Source organism: Heptranchias perlo, chromosome 3 (assembly GCF_035084215.1).
Source record: "Heptranchias perlo isolate sHepPer1 chromosome 3, sHepPer1.hap1, whole genome shotgun sequence".
Classification (NCBI taxonomy): Eukaryota; Metazoa; Chordata; class Chondrichthyes; order Hexanchiformes; family Hexanchidae; genus Heptranchias; species Heptranchias perlo.
The window spans coordinates 113850956-113869940 of record NC_090327.1 but is presented as its reverse complement, the minus strand read 5'-3'; the positions used below and the strand labels follow the sequence as shown (position 1 = coordinate 113869940).

General features: G+C 42.3%; 1 protein-coding gene across 2 annotated transcripts in view; it reads left to right on the top strand.

The window, feature by feature from the left end:
* Nucleotides 1-18985, top strand: part of zfpm2a (zinc finger protein, FOG family member 2a) — a 505220-nt gene that overhangs the window by 373360 nt on the left and 112875 nt on the right. The window contains exon 1 of one of the 2 annotated variants that reach the window (XM_067981519.1): nt 1007-1070. The exons of the other annotated variant lie outside the window; for it this stretch is intronic. The gene's annotated coding sequence lies outside the window, so the exon portion shown is untranslated. Of the gene's footprint in view, nt 1-1006; nt 1071-18985 lie in introns of those variants that run through there. 2 annotated transcript variants of the gene reach the window in all.

Below are 18985 nucleotides of genomic sequence, written 5' to 3'. Positions count from 1 at the left end.
GAAAAATCAAACAGCGGGGCCGATAACGCAGCCTGACATTGGTCAGTGTTGTCTCTGCACAGGTCCTATGCGCCCCTGCAAACAAATGGACTGACCTCGCTGGATGATGTTCGGTCGGCTCATTTACATAATTTACCACATCTCTCACATTAGGACCACATTAACGGGCCCCAGCTGCCAGTGAAACACTGCTAGCTGCTAGTTATGCTCTGGCTACTTTCCTGGCATGATGGTGTGGCAGATAGGCATAGGGCAGGGTGGCAAGGGAATGGGGCCACCAGCATTGGGAGGGCGAAAATGCCCGGATTTCTTTTTAAAACTTTAATAGTGGGTTCTCCTTTAGCGCCCATTCGAAATAGGTACCGTGCCACAAGAGCATCACTGAAGAGCTTCTGTCACATTATGGGGCGGCTGCCTGATTAGCATTGAAGTCTGGGGCCTGATGAACCTAGAACAGCTTGTGTGCAGGCGCCAGCCTCCTTTGCACTTGCCACCCACATTGGGCCCTCAGGCGTGTTGCAGGTCTTAGGCTTCCACAGCCGAGTTTCCAGGCAGGGGTTGCCGGCCATCATATCATCCTCCCCTCTTCAAACATTATCATGATAAGGGGCTTATTTTGTAAATATTACATGCAAGGAACGTGGTAAAATATCGCCAATGCATTGATTACCTTTTATTGTGTACCAATTTTCTACACAGATATTGAAAATTGTGAAATTGTTTCAGCATAACCCAGATCCTTTCTGCAAACAGCACCTGTGCTTTGTCTGTTTTGTCTAAAGTTTTATACAAGGTCAAATACAATGGCCTCGCTATTAACCCTCCCACAACCAGCGGTTGAGGGCGGGGGGGGGGTTGGTTGGGGTAAAGAGTTAAATACGGGATTGCATCCATAACACGCCATGCACACGCCCACCGCCGTGAAGAGGCGGGACACTTCACTAACATAGTTACATCAGGCTCCCACAGTTCCAATGGACACCCGATTTCAAATTGACTTGCTGCACCGGTTTCCCAGGGGTCGGGAAACCCGGCAGTGTAAGGGAGATAGGAGCTGCCAGCTCCACAAGGTAAGTGCATTTTTTATCACTCCTTGTGGGCCAGGAGGAGCAGGAGTGCTCTCCCCAGACCCCTCAAGAAAGCCTTCAGCCTCCCCCCTCCCAATTGCGGCCTCTCTCCCCCTCCCGATTGCCGGCCTTTCTTCCCCCCCCCCCCCCCCGCCCCGCCCCGATCGTGGCCTCTCTCCCCCCTACCGATTGCCGACCTCTTCCCCCTCCCACCCGATTGCAGCCTCTCTTCCCCAACCCGATTGTTGACCTCTACCCCCACCCCGCCCCAATCGCGGCCTCTCTTCCCCCTTCCGATTGCTGAAGACCGTCCCCAAGGATCCCCGGCTACAGCCTCCTGCTGCTGGTGTTCCCTCCTGGCCGCCAGCCAAGCTGTCCGTTTGGCCAGCTGCCGGGTTGGAAACAGAGCTAAAAACTGTTAATGAGGTTCTACCGTTAAGTTCAGCCTTGCCGGGTTCTTTGGCCATTTTTGTCCTCCCCACACCCTCCCCATAAACATCAGGGCCAATAAGTCTGATCACCACAAGAACCCATAGTTACCAGACTCCGTACTCGCAAGATGCATCCCTCTGATGCAGATAGAGCAGATACTCATAAATGTTTAATGTTGGAAAAGGGATGAGAAGGTTCAGGACTTTTTACTGAGAAGAACCACAAAGTTCACAGCATGAGCTATTGCATTAAATGAATTAAAATTACAGGCAAAATCAAGTGACAACAACGCAATGGATGACCAAAGTACGCCAGGATGGCAAGGAATGTATGTAATGTTGAAATATTCCGGAGTCCTCTATACTCACAAGAGACTTTATTAGCAGAGGGATTTTCAAGTCATCAGTACAGTGTATAAAACAGAAGGCTTGCAATTTAAAATGTTTGCAGCACCTAAAGCAGCAGATTCAGTTTTTATGTAGAACAGACTGTCACCAGATCATATCAATGAAACAGTTGATCCATGGAAAGTCCAGTTCAGATATATGGTTGGTAAGAATGGCCCTATTCAGTATTTTACAAACTGAACAGTATGGTAATGTGCTCAGGGAATATTTGGTTTGAATATAAATATGATAACATTAATGCATGTATTATTGTTGAAATGTGAATATTTATCCATATACTAATAAATTATTATGTGAGTTATCCTATAGGTTAAAGGAGCTATATGTCGTGATTTGTTGGTAGTAGAATTAGTAATATTGTGATTGTAATATAAATGATATGCTAAATAAAATTCTGATATTAAAAAAAGCAAAATTAGAATTGGAGTAGCATTCCTGCTGTCCCCCAGGGCTGCTATTTTGCATAAGACCAAGCTGAGAAGATTGCACCTCTGCATTCTCACACAACCATAGCCTGATTCCAGGCCTGGAATTTCCAGCGTATTTGTGCCCAGATACATGCACAATTTGGGCGCAAATCAAATACGTGGCCTAAAAGATCGCCAAATATTGGGTGTAAGTGAGTTATGTGCATAAGTACAATAAGCTCAAATCTTCTCAATCTTTTACGATCGTCTCTCGATCCCTCTGCCCAAATGCATCTCCGCCCATAATACTGGTCCCGCCCTCGGATTACGGAATCTTATACGCGGGTGTCCTGCATTGCACTTGCTCAGAGGCTCCCTTCAAATTATGACCAAATTTTCAGGCGCAGCAGAAAACAAAGTCATTTTTCTGGTGTTTTACTGAATTTTTTTGAGTTTTTAAAAAATTTATCCTCATTGTATTTTCTGTTTCTTGAATGCTTTTATATGGCATAAGTATAAATCACATTAAAAATTGAAAAGTTTCCCCAATCTTACACATGCTGGGGTAGAGTTTCTGGTTTGGACGCAATCAGGAAATTGCGCCTAAAATGTGTTTGAAATTGCGCTGGTCAGGTTAGGCTTCAAGTTTCCTCTAAACTTTATTTGCTTAATCAAAAAGGTAAAATCTTCCATGAACCGGCGCAATCGGGCAGCATAATAGAACATAATCGTTTGTTTATTATTCTTTCCATTAAAAAGTATACCTTCATGTATTTAAGTGTGGTAACTAGGTGCTGTTTTATTAATAAAGCAAAAAATGGGTTTATCACCAAAAATAAGCATTTTTAATAAGGGTGTCCAGTCCTCCACCTGTGAGTAACCTGATTTAAAATGACTGAAAATTACTTGAAAAACTATACTGAACCATTTAATAGTTTGATTGGTTCACACTAATCCGTTGCTTAGTAAATTAAATATTTTTTGATATGCAAAAACCTTTTAAATGTGTCTACTAGTGCTTGTGCGCCAAAGAAAATGAGCGCAATTTGAATAGTCTTTCCTAACCAGCACAATCGGCGGAATTTTGACCTGGGGGTGTGGCCAGTTTTGTGGGCTGGGCCTGATTCGGGCAAATTGATTCTTGTACCAGTATAAAAGATCGCAGAAAACACGAGCGTAAGTGGTTTTGGGTGTAACTCACTCACGTTTAAAATTCCTCAATCTGGAATCTAGGCACAATACAAGTGGAAACTCTACACCGCTATGCCTAATGTACTTGAATGATGGTTAATGAGTTGAAACTTAAATTTTCATAAAGAAGAAAAATATGGCATGAGTTCGGCGCTTTCCGCTGATGTACGCTTATTTTACATTCTTGCACATTATAATGAGATTTGCAGGAGTAACTTGACATCAGTAGAATGGGCCCACGGAGGAAATTCCAGACCTTTTACGCTGTTTCTCTCGGTTCCACCAGTCTTTCATCAGAGTTACATTGGGAGAGCAGCAGAACTACAAAGGAACTTTAGGGCATAAGGGTGCACTAGAATTTAATTTTAACCAAAAATACAGCTCCTTAAATATATCAAAGTAATCATCCAAGAATCAGGGTCTATAAAGAATGAATCATCAGAAACATTGAGTAATTGAATTTTCTTGGGTGGATGTCATGTGGGCTTCGTTGTAGGTTTTTGGTTATGAAGAAGACTGGTAGAAGAGATATGGAGAAGTTCTTTGTATGGAAGAAGGCAACCTAATTATTACCCCAAAAATATGACAAACTAACTGAAGCTTTCCCTAGCATCAAAGCTATTCACTTATGGAATGGATTGCCAGATAGGACAATGAATGTAAAACATTTAAAAATGAAATGGACTGACTCCTGATTCAACAGGGAATTGAAGAACACAGATTTCACACCAAGGTAGGAAGACGAGGAAAATAGAGGTCCTGAACAATGATGAGATGAGATGGATGAGTTGAATAGTTTTTACTCAGTTCCTCTTTCTTACGCTCCTACGTTAGACAGGACAAATGAAGATAACTTGCTGACAGTGATAAAATATTCAGACTCTGTGTACAGCAGCATGCTGAGAGGAGGCTGTTTTTTTCCCACAGTGCAGTAATCTGAAAAGTAAGGAGAGCTGGGACTGTATTCAAGCACCATATTCTACAGCTGCTGCTATGGTGTACATTCTTTTGACGCTTTAATTCTCAGATTTTATTTGAAGATACCCCTTAAACCAATCAGTTTAAGACTGCTCCCCACAGTATTTGTGAATCTGTATACTTACAGCCTGGTGGACATTTTTAAGGCATTGTCTATGATGTGCTGTGGAATGTAGGAGATTTTGTTGCCCTACATTGTATCATTTATTTCTGCATTAAAGCCATACATCAGTATATCAATAAAATTACACAGCAGATTATTATTGCATTTCATTCTCCATGGACCCAATCATAAATAATACAGCAGTTATACCAGTTATATTAATTATAATTAGAATGCAGATAATGCGGGCTTCCATTTATTATTATGACCAAATCAATTTTACAGCGTTTCGCTGCACAAGGTCAAGCAAAGTTGTTGAAGCTCTGAGACTGAACCTGTTTTCTATTGTTCCCAGTTGAATGAATTGTGTTTTAACAGAGTAAGAAGGGCATTTAACTTACAAGTTTAGCCCTATTAAGGCAGGCATTTTAAAGACTAACAAAAAAATCAAAGGCTGGAATTTATATTGAGTGTGTTGTGCTCTAATCTCTCTGTCTTTACTGTACTCTGACTGCATTATACACTGAAGAGGATCACTGATATGCTATCAAAGGAACAGGGCCTAGGTGACTTGTTTCCCCCTTTTTTCCACTGAGCTGAAATAATCAAACTGATATAAAGCTTGTTTCTTTTGTTTTGTTAATAAGTAGCCACCATGTTAGTAGACCAATGATTTGTCTGTTGAATTTTGTACAATATTGTGTGAGAAAGCTGTCCAATTTATTCATAAAGATGATTAAGTACCAACACATTGTGTAGCTATTAACACTTAAAACATAGAAACCCTTTTCTATGTATATTTCTTCTATTGGAAACCAATACATATCAAATAGTGAACATAACAACATAATCTTGCCCTTTTGCGAGCACTGGACTGCAGAGCATTGAAAGGTCTATCTTGTGGCTTTTTTGTTTGATCTATGAATGTGAGGTAAATTCTCACACTTTGGAGGAAAATTTCCTCTGAAATCATACTTACGTGTATGAAGAATGTGATTTATGATTTTGCCGCAAATAACAAACAGAGGAAATGTTTCCTCTTTGAATGAAGAAGGATATCACTGCAGCAGATACTTGACCTTATTCACGCTGGTGGTTGAAAGTACATGTATTGTCATGGATTTGGCTATTTCTCTTTATTTGTACACAAAAGAAAACTGTTACTTTAAAAGCTATAAAATAGTACAACCCTTTTCTAAGCAGCTTAAAATTTTTAAAAATGTTTTTAACATTTAAAGGAGATCCAATAGCCCTGTGTCTGCAATAAAGCTAAAATCAGTCAGAATATTTTATATACACAAATAGAAGTCATCAGCCAGTTAGACCATCACAAATAATACATTTGGTATTTAATCCATCATTGGATAGAGCACATAATGTGAGGTCAGAGCAGTGTTTTAAAGGCCTCACTGTATACTGGCAGTGACTACGGTCCAGTTGACACATCTCCATACAAGCAGTGAAGGAAAGAACTCTGAGGCCACTTGAGGTGCTCCTACTGCCTCCTGCCCTGACATTTATCTAATTCAGCATATATCTGGGATTGAACTTGGGACCTTCATGGTTTGTATGGTTCAGCTACTCACTGCCTCAGCCAGCTGAGCCATCAGCATAAAATGTTGCTTCCTTTTCAAAACTCAAATTTGTTTCATAAAGTGACTCTCCTGAATGTACCACAGTTGCAGCAGTGCAGCCCACTTCAGTGAAACACAGCGTATCCAAACAGAATTCAAATCATTCCCATTGTATAGAGTTCCTCATCTAGCTGGACCACTTGAATGTGTAATATTGATCCAAACATAGCATTTTACACAATAATCCATGTTTTCAGTGTGCCACACATTGAATAATGGCATCCATTGCTTTACCTTACCTAAAGACAACAACAAATATCTCCTTGTAAGAGACCATAAAAACAGCAAATTGTTCACGTTTTAAATTAGGTTGCAATGTGGAATGAATGGACAGCCATCTAAAGTTGATTATTTTATAAACTGTAATCTACAGGGGTACTGATTTGAGTTTACTGTTAATCCAGGCAAAATATTGCTTGGCAAATGGTATGCATCAATCATGTTTTACCATCACATCCTAAGTTTATTAGGGTATATTTATAATATGCAAACTGAATTCTCCTGGTCAAGAAATAACCCTGTCCCTCACAAGGTGCAGCAATATCTTAATATGAGAGCAAATTTTAAGTTAAGAAAGGGCATCTGAAAGAAAAACAGAACATTATAAATGCACAGCAGGTGATTAGCACCTGATAGAGAAAGATATATTGGCCCAGGTTTTCCTGTAGCCAGGCATCTAACAGCGTCTGCCATTAGTTAGACTTACCCTTGCATGTTTAGGTTTTAAATTTTTTTTGCGTGGCAAGTTGCTAAAAGTGTGAGCTGATAACGGCGCAGTGAGGGAAACAAGGCATCTGGGACCTGAGTGAACAGGGCAAACAAGAGGGTATCTCCTTAACCGATCAGATTGAAGGATTGTGAAATAAACAGCGCAAGGACTGAGAAGGAAGTGTAAATTAGAGTAGGTGAATTCAAATCAAATCAGGTACAGAAAGAGAAATAAAGAAAGCGAAAGAAAGTTTCAATTAAGAGAGAGAGGGAAAAGAGACAGAATGGAAAAGTAAAAAAAAAATTAAGAATGTAAAATTTTACATTTTTTAACTCTTCAACAACAATTAATACCTGAAGGAATGAGACTCCACACCTGTAATAGTTAATTTTCAGTGCCAGAGAGATTGATTGGCAGAATTAACACATATCACATCCTGAAATGACTTGACTTAACTCTCTGCGGCGAGTTTAGTTCGTATCTACTGCGCAAATACAAGAACTTCACGGCATTCAATGCATTTCAATGGTGAGGTAGACAACGAGATTCTGTTTTTGCAAAGATAACAGCAGAGCGGCGCAATTCGAACAGCAACTTTTAGATATTCGCGTTTAACCTGGCATCTGCCCCTCGCCTGAAGTTGCTGTACCATTTGCACATAAATAATGGAGAGCGCCATTAGCCTCACTGTTATTTTGAGAGCAAACTCTGGGCCATTAATATTTCAGTCTTTTGGTCCCACCTAAAATATTAATGCATTTCCAGCATCCTCTTGTTTTATTTTTAAAATGGTAGCCCTGTGATTTCTATATTATTAAAACATGAGTCTCTCAATGTCCTTTGCAGTGAGCTAATTTTTCTGTGATGTGGTGTGGTGTCCCTGTCTAGCAATCTCATTGGTCCATGGGAATTAAGTGACCACTAAATCTCCCCTGTCATTGGTCCTGGTAATCTCTCCTCATTGTTCACTGGTAGGCATGTGACTGTTAATGTTATTGGCCATATTTTTTTCGCCCAGTAGTGGCAATGAGTCCACTCCTTATTCACTTGTCCACCTCCTGACTCCAGGATCCACGTCTCATTAAAATTCAAGTAAAAATTTATTTTAATGCAACAAATTTTCCAACTGCTCTGCTCCCGACCCTGAGCTTCTCATCACACTCAACGTCTCTCCTCTCCGACCCTGTGCTTCTCATCACACTCAACGTCTCTCCTCTCCGACCCTGTGCTTCTCATCGCACTCAACATCTCTCCTCTCCGACCCTGTGCTTCTCATCACACTCAACGTCTCTCCTCTCCGACCCTGTGCTTCTCATCGCACTCAACATCTCTCCTCTCCGACCCTGTGCTTCTCATCACACTCAACGTCTCTCCTCTCCGACCCTGTGCTTCTCATCACACTCAATGTCTCTCCTCTCCGACCCTGTGCTTCTCATCACACTCAACATCTCTCCTCTCCGACCCTGTGCTTCTCATCACACTCAACGTCTCTCCTCCCCGACCCTGTGCTTCTCATCGCACTCAACGTCTCTCCTCTCCGACCCTGTGCTTCTCATCACACTCAACGTCTCTCCTCTCCGACCCTGTGCTTCTCATCACACTCAACGTCTCTCCTCCCCGACCCTGTGCTTCTCATCACACTCAACGTCTCTCCTCCCCGACCCTGTGCTTCTCATCACACTCAACATCTCTCCTCTCCGACCCTGTGCTTCTCATCACACTCAACATCTCTCCTCTCCGACCCTGTGCTTCTCATCACACTCAACATCTCTCCTCCCCGACCCTGTGCTTCTCATCACACTCAACGTCTCTCCTCCCCGACCCTGTGCTTCTCATCACACTCAACATCTCTCCTCTCCGACCCTGTGCTTCTCATCACACTCAACATCTCTCCTCCCCGACCCTGTGCTTCTCATCACACTCAACATCTCTCCTCCCCGACCCTGTGCTTCTCATCACACTCAACATCTCTCCTCCCCGACCCTGTGCTTCTCATCACACTCAACGTCTCTCCTCTCCGACCCTGTGCTTCTCATCACACTCAACGTCTCTCCTCTCCGACCCTGTGCTTCTCATCACACTCAACATCTCTCCTCTCCGACCCTGTGCTTCTCATCACACTCAACGTCTCTCCTCTCCGACCCTGTGCTTCTCATCACACTCAACGTCTTTCCTCTCTGACCCTGTTCTTCACATCACACTCAATGAGCCTGATATTAACAGGGCGGCGGGTTCTCAGCGGGGGGTCGACTGGCCACGTGGGTAACGCCCAGTGAAATCGGGGTGCTCCGCATGCAATCGCAGGCTAATTGGAGCCACTTAGCTGTGCTTCCGGGTTTCCCGCTGGTGAGCTGCGCAGCGGGCAAACTGCGCATGCGCAGCTTCGGCTGTCAGCTGGAGGAGCCCTATTTAAAGGGGCAGTCCTCCACTGACTGATGCTGCAGAAAATAGGCAAACTTACAGCATGGAGCAGCCCAGGGGGATGGCTGCTCCCAGGTTTAATGGTGCCTCACATCAGGTAATATTGGATGGGGTGAGGAGGAAGGGGAGGACAGAGATCTTCCCCACGGCGGCCGGGAGGAAGCGGCCTGCCTCTGCCACCAAGAAGGCCTGGCTCGAGGTGGCAGAGGAGATCACCTGCACCACCATCATATCGCGCACCTGCATACAGTGCAGGAGGCGCTGCAATGACCTAAGTAGGTCAGCCAAAGTGAGTACACTTACTCATTCCCCTACAATCCTTCTGCCACATCACCGCCCGCACCCCACATCTCCTTCTGCACTGCCAACACTACTCTATCACATCACTCCTCACACCCAATCAAAAGCTCATCCTCATCTTACCTGCACTTACTCACCTCGCCAGTACTCATCCCGCCACTACCACTCAACACAATCCCCATACAATCTCATGGCTGTATCTCATACTCACCCTCTCATGCATCTCTTTCACGGTCAGCCTCACTCAACCTGCCACTACCTGTGCTGCAGCCACAGGGCATGCATCACATATGTGCAGTAGGAAGTGTAAGGCAAACGTGTTGTGAGCATGAAGGGGATGCACAAGAGTGTTTGAGGGTTTGTCATGGTTTTTACCAATATTTAATTTCTGAGCAACTCACATAACATATATTGTCACCACTATTGCCACGTCTTTGTGAATCTTGTCTGGTCTGTGCAATAATGCCCTTTCCTGAGGATCACTATGAAGACCCACAACTGATGCCACCCATTGTGTCACTGCAGAGTGGGTGTAGGTGTATTTGCAGGGCTCTTTTGTGCAGATGACTGAGAGATGTCGGCGATGTCCCCGGTGGCACCCTAGAAGGATGCGGAGGAGAAGTTGTTGAAGGCAGTGGTGACTTTGACAGCGACAGAAGATGGTGCTCGGGCCAGCCGGGAGCAGCTCAGCATGGAGGAGGCTGCAGATGTCCACGACTATATGTCGAGTGACTCTGAGCCTCCGTGTGCACTGCTGCTCAGAGAGGTCCAGGAAGCTGAGCCTCGGTCTGTGGACCCTGTGGCGAGGGTAGTGCCTTCTGCGACGCATCGCTCTCTGCCGTTGCCCTCCCTCCTGCTGTACAGGTGGATGTGTCACAGCACTGTGTTGTGGAGCTCCACGTGTCAGAGGTGGACAGCGTAGCCGGCGAGGTTGGTGATGCTGTTCCTCCTCCGAAGAGGTCATAACTGCAGCTACGGCGGCCCCCATCTGGAAGATGCACATCTGAGGGGGTCCGCAAGGTAGGTACATGTGTCTGGACACCGGGGTAAGTGTGCAATTTTGTGAATTTGATTGTTAGGAGGAGGGTGGTGGAGGCCAAACTTTATCCAAAGTGACAGAGTGGCCTCCTGCAATGAGTGAGGGTCTCCCCCCACCCCACACCTGTCAAATGGACCTTTGCAGCTGCCACAGGCTGATGGCTGCAACATGTCCATTTGAACTGAGAGTGTTTTCCCCAGTATAGTAAACAGTCCTAGTTGTTTGCAAAATCCCACCCCTCCTAAAATATCATGTTAATCAGGTCTCGAAACGACCTGAAATACCTAAATAAATACTTTAAGTGGCACCCCACCGGCTTTAATTGCCGGCAGGAGTCCGACATGCGGGGGGTGCGCGCGCATGTCAGCGCGTCACTGGGGAACCCGGAAGTGGGCGGGTTGGAGCCGGGCTCCGGACCCGCCCCGGGAATCCCCAATTTTCGCAGCCCCCCCCGCCACGAACGCACCCGCTCAGGGGTGCGAAAATCGAGCCCAACGTCTCTCCTCTCTGGCCCTGTGCTTCTTACCAATTTGATTGAATAACTTGAAGAATTCACCAGGTAAGGGGATGTGGGTAATTCTATAGACATTATATCTACCTGGCCTTTCAGAAAACTTTTGATAAGGTACCACATAAGAGGCTTCTCTACAAGATAGAATCTTGTGGAAGTAGTGGTAATCTGATGCAGTGGATTGAGAATTGGCTGAATGCCCGTAGGCATAATGTGGTTATCAATGGGTTTGGACCTACTTGGAGACCAGTGGCATCCTGCAAGGATTGGTGCTAGGGCCTTTGCTATTTACTATTTTCATCAATGATCTAGATGTCGGTGTTGAGGGAACGATCCGCAAGTTTGCAGATGATACCAAGATATGAGCAAGAGTTGGTACTGTAGAGGACGCTCAACTGCTACAAGCAGATCTAGATGTGCTGGGGTATTTGGCCCATGTTTGGCATATGATGTTTGAAAGAAAAGTGTGTTATGCACGTGGGCGGGTCAAATGCTAGACAATATATATAGCCTAGGAAAAGGAATTAAAGCCAGTGGTGAAAGAAAGACATCTGGGTCTTTTAGTACATCAATCTCTAAAGGTTCATAACCAATGCAGTGAAGTTATAGCAAAAGCAAACATGGCCTTTGTACAAGACCTTGCCTAGGCCTCAGTTAGAATACTGTGTCTAGTTTTGGTCTCCTCACATGGTGGGTGATATTGAGGCTTTGGAAAGGGTGCAGAGGAGGGCCACAAGATTAATACCTTAGTTACCCAGATGGACTCACTGAGGGTCTTTATACTTTAGAGAAGTGTAGACTTAGGGGTGATTTGATCGAGGTTTATAAAATAATCAAGGGACTAGATTGTGTTTTTGTATACCAAATATTTCAACTGAATAGGTTAGGGAGGACAAGGGGTCATGCTTACGAGTTATATAAGGACAGAACTCGGTTGGACGTTAGGTGGTTGTTCTTTCCCCAGAGAATAGTGGACCTGTGGAACAGGTTGCTGGCTCGTGTGGTAAACGCTGATTTGCTGTATTCCTTCAAGCAAGAGTTGAACCTGTTTCTTACTGGGGTGGAGATCACCTTGTATAAGAGGTAGGCATTCTGTAACATAAATCAGAGCCAATGTGATCTGTACTAGTTTCAATCGCTTTTGGGGGTCGGAAAGAAATTTTCCAGTTTTTTTTCCCTAATTGGCCTGGGTTTTTATCTATTTTTTTTCCTCTCTCAGGAGGTTACGTGGCTCTGGGTAGGGTAGGAGTGTATGTATTATGATGCAAAAGGCATCACAACTGTGTGGGACAGACTGACTGGACCAGTAAGTCTTTTCCTGTCCGTCATTTTCATATGACCGTAACATCTCAGCTCCTGCTTTAAAGAATGCTCAGACAAGGCACCCTGTAACTGTGGTCAGCTATTCTAGATTACCACACTGAGGTAATATATGAAGTGTATTTCCAGTTTGCTCTAAAATGCAAGGCAAATGCTTCTGAGGCTCCTAGTGTTCATTTTTGTGTATTTGAAGTTCAAGTTGAAGTACATGATGGAAACGTGGAGCATAAGGAGTGCAATAAGCTTTCACCGAGAATGCAGCATTTAGAATTTGGTAATATTTTTTGAGTTTATCCTGACCAATCATTTGTCTTTTAATCCTTTGGGCTTAACATTGATTCCCATCCATGGAGGTAAACAGATCAGGTCCTCCGGCTACCCTTGAGCAATGCCACGGGTGAGCTGCTAACATTACATAAATACTGTAATATTTCATTGCAGGCTGTGTTTAAGTCTGTAGTGGAAGTATGTATATGAAGATCTCATTCTTAAAACTTTCCAAATGGCAGTGCATTTGATCCATCGCCCGCTACTTTTGATGATATTCAGGCTATTTTCTTAGCAACAGTGTCATCAACACGTTGCCATTGGCTTTTGAAGGGTATCAATAGATAACTTCACACTCTCCCCCCATGTCGTCCAAAGACTTTTAAAAGATTGAAACTTTGAGTCAATTATCAAGCTAGCTGTCAATTTGGTTACAAGATAAGATTGCAGATGAAACTGAACTGAAGCACTAATAGCTGATACATGCACAGTGGGTGTGGATGTGACGAATTTTACTATTCGTTTCAAGGTGGCCACTTTTGTAAATTTCACTTATAGAGCCAACGATAGACTCTAAGTTGGCTCCTTTCCAGGCTTTTTCAAGAGGTGTGGAATTCTGCCGATCTCCTTTCAGTCCAGGAGCTACATTATACCCAATAGAGTTCAGTCAGGCACTCTCGATTCACCACCCAATTGTACAGGCCAAAGTCTAATTAATCAGAGACTTGCACAGCAGCTCACGTATTACATTAGAGGATTTCAAACAACTGCAACTGGGGAAGGAAGCAAAGAACAGTAGAAATTCTGCGGTCTGGGAGAGATATAAAGAACACCAACAGGATACTAAGAAAGTAGTAAGAGTTGCAAAAAGCAATACAAGAAAAAATTTGTGATGGCTATCAAGGACAACATTAAAGGATTTTACAAGTATATTAAGAGAAATCGAGTGACTAAGAGTAATGTGGGCCCCTTAAAGATAGAGGCAGCTGATATTGTAATTGAAAATCGGAAAATGTCAGACTTGCTAAATACTTGCTTTGTATCAGTCTTCACAGTAGACAATGAGGATAAAATATCAGAGATACGAGGAAAAATAAAAATAAATCAAGGGGAGGAACTTACTAGATTTAATAGAAGTAAAAAAGTGGTAATGGAGAAAATAATAAGACTAAAGATAGACAAATCTCCAGGAACTAATGGTTTCCACCCCAGGGTATTAAAAGAAGTAGGTGAGGAAATTGTAGTTACTCTAGTCATTATCTTCCAAAACTCTCTCGATTCAGGAATTGTCCCCTTAAATTGGAAAATTGCAAATTACACCCCACTATTTAAGAAGGGTAAGAGAGATAAACTAGGAAAACAAGAGGCCTATTAGGCTAACATCTATTGTGGTGAAGATACTAGAATCAATTATTAGGGACAGAATGACTGAGCACTTGGACTGGTAAATCATGTCTAATGAACCTAGTTGAGTTTTTTGAGGAGGTAACTAACGTGGTAGATAAGGGAGTGTCTATGGATATTATTTATATGGACTTCCAGAAAGCATTAGATAAGGTTCCACACAAGAGACTGCTAACAAAAATGGGAGCACATTGAAATGGAGGCAACCTATTGACACAGATAGGGAATTGGTTAGAAGGCAGGAGACAGAGAGTAGGGATGTACTCCAATTGGCAGAATGTGACTAGTGGTGTCCCCCAATGATCCGTTCTGGGGCCTCAGCTTTTCACTATATTTATAAATGACTTAGATGAAGGAATCGAGAACCATATATCTAAGTTTGCTGACGACACCAAGTTAGATGGCACAGTAAATAGTGTAGATGGGAGCAGAAAGTTGCAAAGGGACATTGATAGACTTAGTGAGTGGCAAAAACTGTGGCAAATGGAGTTCAATGTGGAGAAATGTGAGGTCATCCACTTTGGACCTAAGAAAGATAGATCGGAGTAATTTCTAAATTGCGAGATACTAGGAACTGTGGGGGAGCAGAGAGATTTAGGGGTCCAAGTACAGTTAGTGGACAGGTACAAAAATAATTTAAAAGGCTAATAGAATGTTGGTGTTTATCTCAAAGGGGATGGAATAGAAAGGGGTGGAAGTTATGTTACAGTTATATAAAGCTCTGGTTGGAGGGAGTGCAGTGCAGATTCACCAGAATGAGACCGGAGCTGAAAGGGTTAAATTAGGAGGCCAGGTTGCATAGACTAAACTTGTATTCCCTTGAATATAGAAAATTAAGGGGTGATCTAATTGAGGTGTTTAAGGTAATTAAAGGAGTTGATAGGGTAGATAGAGAGAAACTATTTCTTCTGGTGGGGGAAGTCCAGAACAAGGGGGCATAACTTTAAAATTAGAGCTAGTCCATTCAGGGGTGATGTCAGAAAGCACTTCTTCACACAAAGGATAGTGGAAATCTGGAACTCTCTCCCCCAAAAAAGCTGTTGAGGCTAAGGGTCAATTGAAAATTTCAAAACTGAGATTGATAGATTTTTGTTAGACAAGGGTTATGGAACCAAATGGGTAGATGGAGTTAAGATACAGATCAGCGATGATCTGATTGAATGGCGGAACAGGCTCGAGAGGCTGAATGGCCTACTCCTGTTCCTATGTTCATATGGTACAATGGGTTTGCACCCATTGCCCTTCCCACTGCAGAAAAATAGTGGAGCTCAGGTATCCCATATTGGCTCGTTTCAGAGCAACGTTGATGGAAATCTAGGAACACACCAATCCTCTGAACTGAGGACGTTGCATGGTGCAAATACCCAGAAAGAGGAAAAGAGGAAGTCTCATCCTTCAAAAAGCACCATCAGGGTGCTAAGCATTTCAAAAAATAATAGTGATATTGCTACGTTTAAACTAATTGTTTCATTAATGCCGATCATGTATAAACAAGGTGTATGCAGACTAGGGAGAAGTAAGTTTCTACAAAACCAAGCTGGTGTAAAATATGGTATGGGTACTTGCAGTGGACAAACAGAAACAGGAAAAGACATGTTCCATATAGTAGCAGATATAATACACTACTGCAAAAAGTTTTAAAATTCCTTTATTCCTTCAGCCAGTTTACAAATCTCTATTACAGATTGCATATGTAATGAACAAATTATGATCTTTAGTCATTTACTCTCAAACTAATTCAAAATTTTAGACAATACGAAGATGAACAGCTTGATGAGTTATTAATATGGAGAGGTAGGACAGTGTTTCTCTACAAACATACCCCACATCGCATCTGTTTGGTCTCAGTCAGGAGAGAAAATCAGAGATCTGTGCATCTCACTATGACCATATAGCAGACCAGCAATGACAATGGCAGATTTCAGATGGCAACAGGAGAGATCCAAAGAAATGTTTCCATTGTATAAGTAGAGGGTGTTCCAAAGATCAAATCAGTTTATTAAGGAATACATTGAGTAGAAATATTATACAGGAAATGACAGTGGGTTGAATGAATTCTTCACTAATCGAAACAATGGACTAACTTCAGAACCAGTCATTTAGGAATCTATACAATTTGTAACAGACAGTAAAACATACGCTGTGAGAAACTTCAAGGAATTAAAACGAGGCAATATCACAACATATGGGCTTTTAGGCACTTCAGACAGGTACACAGTGAGAAATCCCGTCACTTATAGCCAATGTAGTAATGCTGCAAACTCTGACATGTGGCATCTTAACTCATTGTCAGTGGTAAAATAAGACATTCAATCATATATTACTTAGAATTATTCCAATCTCATCCAGTGAGAATGGGGCATGTTGTCTGCGCTAAAGTATGCTAATAAGTGTGACATCATACACTGTAAAGGACGCAAAATGGAAGCGTAAGCTAAACTGAAAAGGTGACCCTTTTTGCTAAAGGAAGACATTTCCAGTGGTTTTGAATTCATTAAATTTGAAGGTACATTTTTTTGGTCGGAGGCATAAAATCAGTAGTATCTGCAACAGAAAAGTGAATAATGTGTGGACAGTGCTGCATAAGAAATGTTACAAATGCCACATTATTGTAAGAAAAAGATTAGAAGCTGGATTAGCAGTCTCAAATAAATGGGTAAGAAAAAGGTAGACTATATTAATCAAGCATCCAAAGCAGACTCAATGCAGAAAATACACAAATATGACTTGAGTGCATGAGAACACAGCAGTTCCAGCTGTGCAGTGAGGGAGAAACTACTTTCTCAGAGTCTCAGCAGTCTGCTAAGTGTAAAATTATTTTGCATCATTTAGCTATATCCCTACATAGTAAAAATTGAAAACAGTAATCATGATTATAACTTAATCAATTTGTTGGTAGCAGTCTATATGGTAAATAATTCATCCTGTGTCAGATACACTTAAATGGCATAATTTATACTGTGACTGTTTCATCTTCAAGTGTCCTCTTATACTTCCAGTACATGTGTAGTCCAAATTTCTTAATGAACTATGTCCTTTACATCTTCGTAGATAAGTCACCTTCAATAAGTTTCACTGCAACCTGTGGTTGTAACTTTCTTGGATAAGGATAGAAGTGAGACACAGGAAGAGTCTTCCTTGGGCAAGGTAGAAGTAATGGCATCCACTAAACACAAACAACCAAGTGAACTGTGCTGCTGAATGACAGGAATATTTTTTACCTGTAGCCAGATCTTGCACAAAGTTTTGTCAAGGGCATATTGTAGAAATTGGAAGATCTACAACAACAGACCAGGGACATATCAGTCCCAGGAGCTCAGTGGTTGTCCTTTGACATCAATGACCCTTGAGAGTAGAAACATGTTTAATTAGGCTATTAACAATGTCCATGTCGATGTATAATCTGGTAACACACAAATACAGAGGGATGAAATTGTTCTTGGGTGATAGGGCAAAATGGATGACAGTGAATCAGCAGCCCGTTTTACACTCTGCCTGATTTCTATTAACTTTAATGGTAAAGAAAATCGTGCAGAGTGTAAAACGAGCTGCCAATTCAGTATCGCTTGTTTTGCTCTATCGCCAATGACCAATTTCACCCCCATAGTGACATGATCACATTGCATAATATTGTAAAATTGGTGGACACAATTGGCAGAGCAGGTTGGTTCTCTGGTCAGTCTTCTCACCATACTTCTATGCTGCTCTAGACTTTTGACAATTAGAGCTCCTTGAAACCTCTGAAGGGCTTTTGACAAGTTGTGGGGCAACTTTTGACAAGTTCTAGTTCTCCTCCTGTGGTTGAATTTGCCTCACCCAGAGTACAGTTCGCTGTAGGATCTTTCAGTGTTGGGACCTCCCAAAATTCATCACTTTGTAAATCTGTAAATGTAATAAAATTATATTAGTGCATGCATCATGTAAAAACATCAGAAAATCCAGAGCAAAAAAGGCAATTCGGCCCACTAGGCCTGCGCCATCCAGAACCAATGTATGAATATTCTATCACTGATTTTCCTCTAAAACCACCCCCTGATCCCTATTGTAAGCACAATAAATTCCTTTCCTTAAATTGCCTGAAAAATTCCTGCTCGTTTGTAAAGGTGTCAGTTAATCCAAAATTAGCAACCTTCCCCGGGAGCCTGTTGTACATGTCTGCTAATACGTGGGCAAGTAACGTTTTTTCTAATCTCTAGCCTTGATTAAGACTTGTAAATTTGGTACTTGAGTCCGCTACTCCTTTGATCTTTGTCCAAGTTTAAAAGCTTGTTTATTTCAAATTGGTCTATAGCTTTAATAATTTTGAAGAATTGTATTATTTCTCCCCTCCCACTCACCCCCCTCCCCCAAACTTCTCTACTGAGTATAAATTTACTCACTTGAGCTTTTCTTAATAACATTCCGTGAGGCCAGGAATTATCCTGGTCAGTCTTTTCTGTACCCTTGCCAGTGCATCTAAATGTTTTTCGAGGTAGCGTGAACAAAACTGCACAGCAAAGGCTAGAATTGGCCTCAACATTGATCTGTACAATGTCAATATAACTTGTATTGATTTGTAGTCCAAAGCTCGCATCCCAGGGCCAGATTTGCCTTATTATTAACTGCCTCACATTGACCAGATGCTTTCAGACTATGAACAGTGATCACTCGCAAATTGTTTAACTTTTTGATTTTGTTAGTGGAAAGGTCTCTTTAGGGGAGACACTTGATTATGTCCCTGTCAGTTTACCTGGTCCTACTTTCCACTGGCCTACTATGTAGTAGGACTCTTTCAAGTTATACACAGGTTTACTGT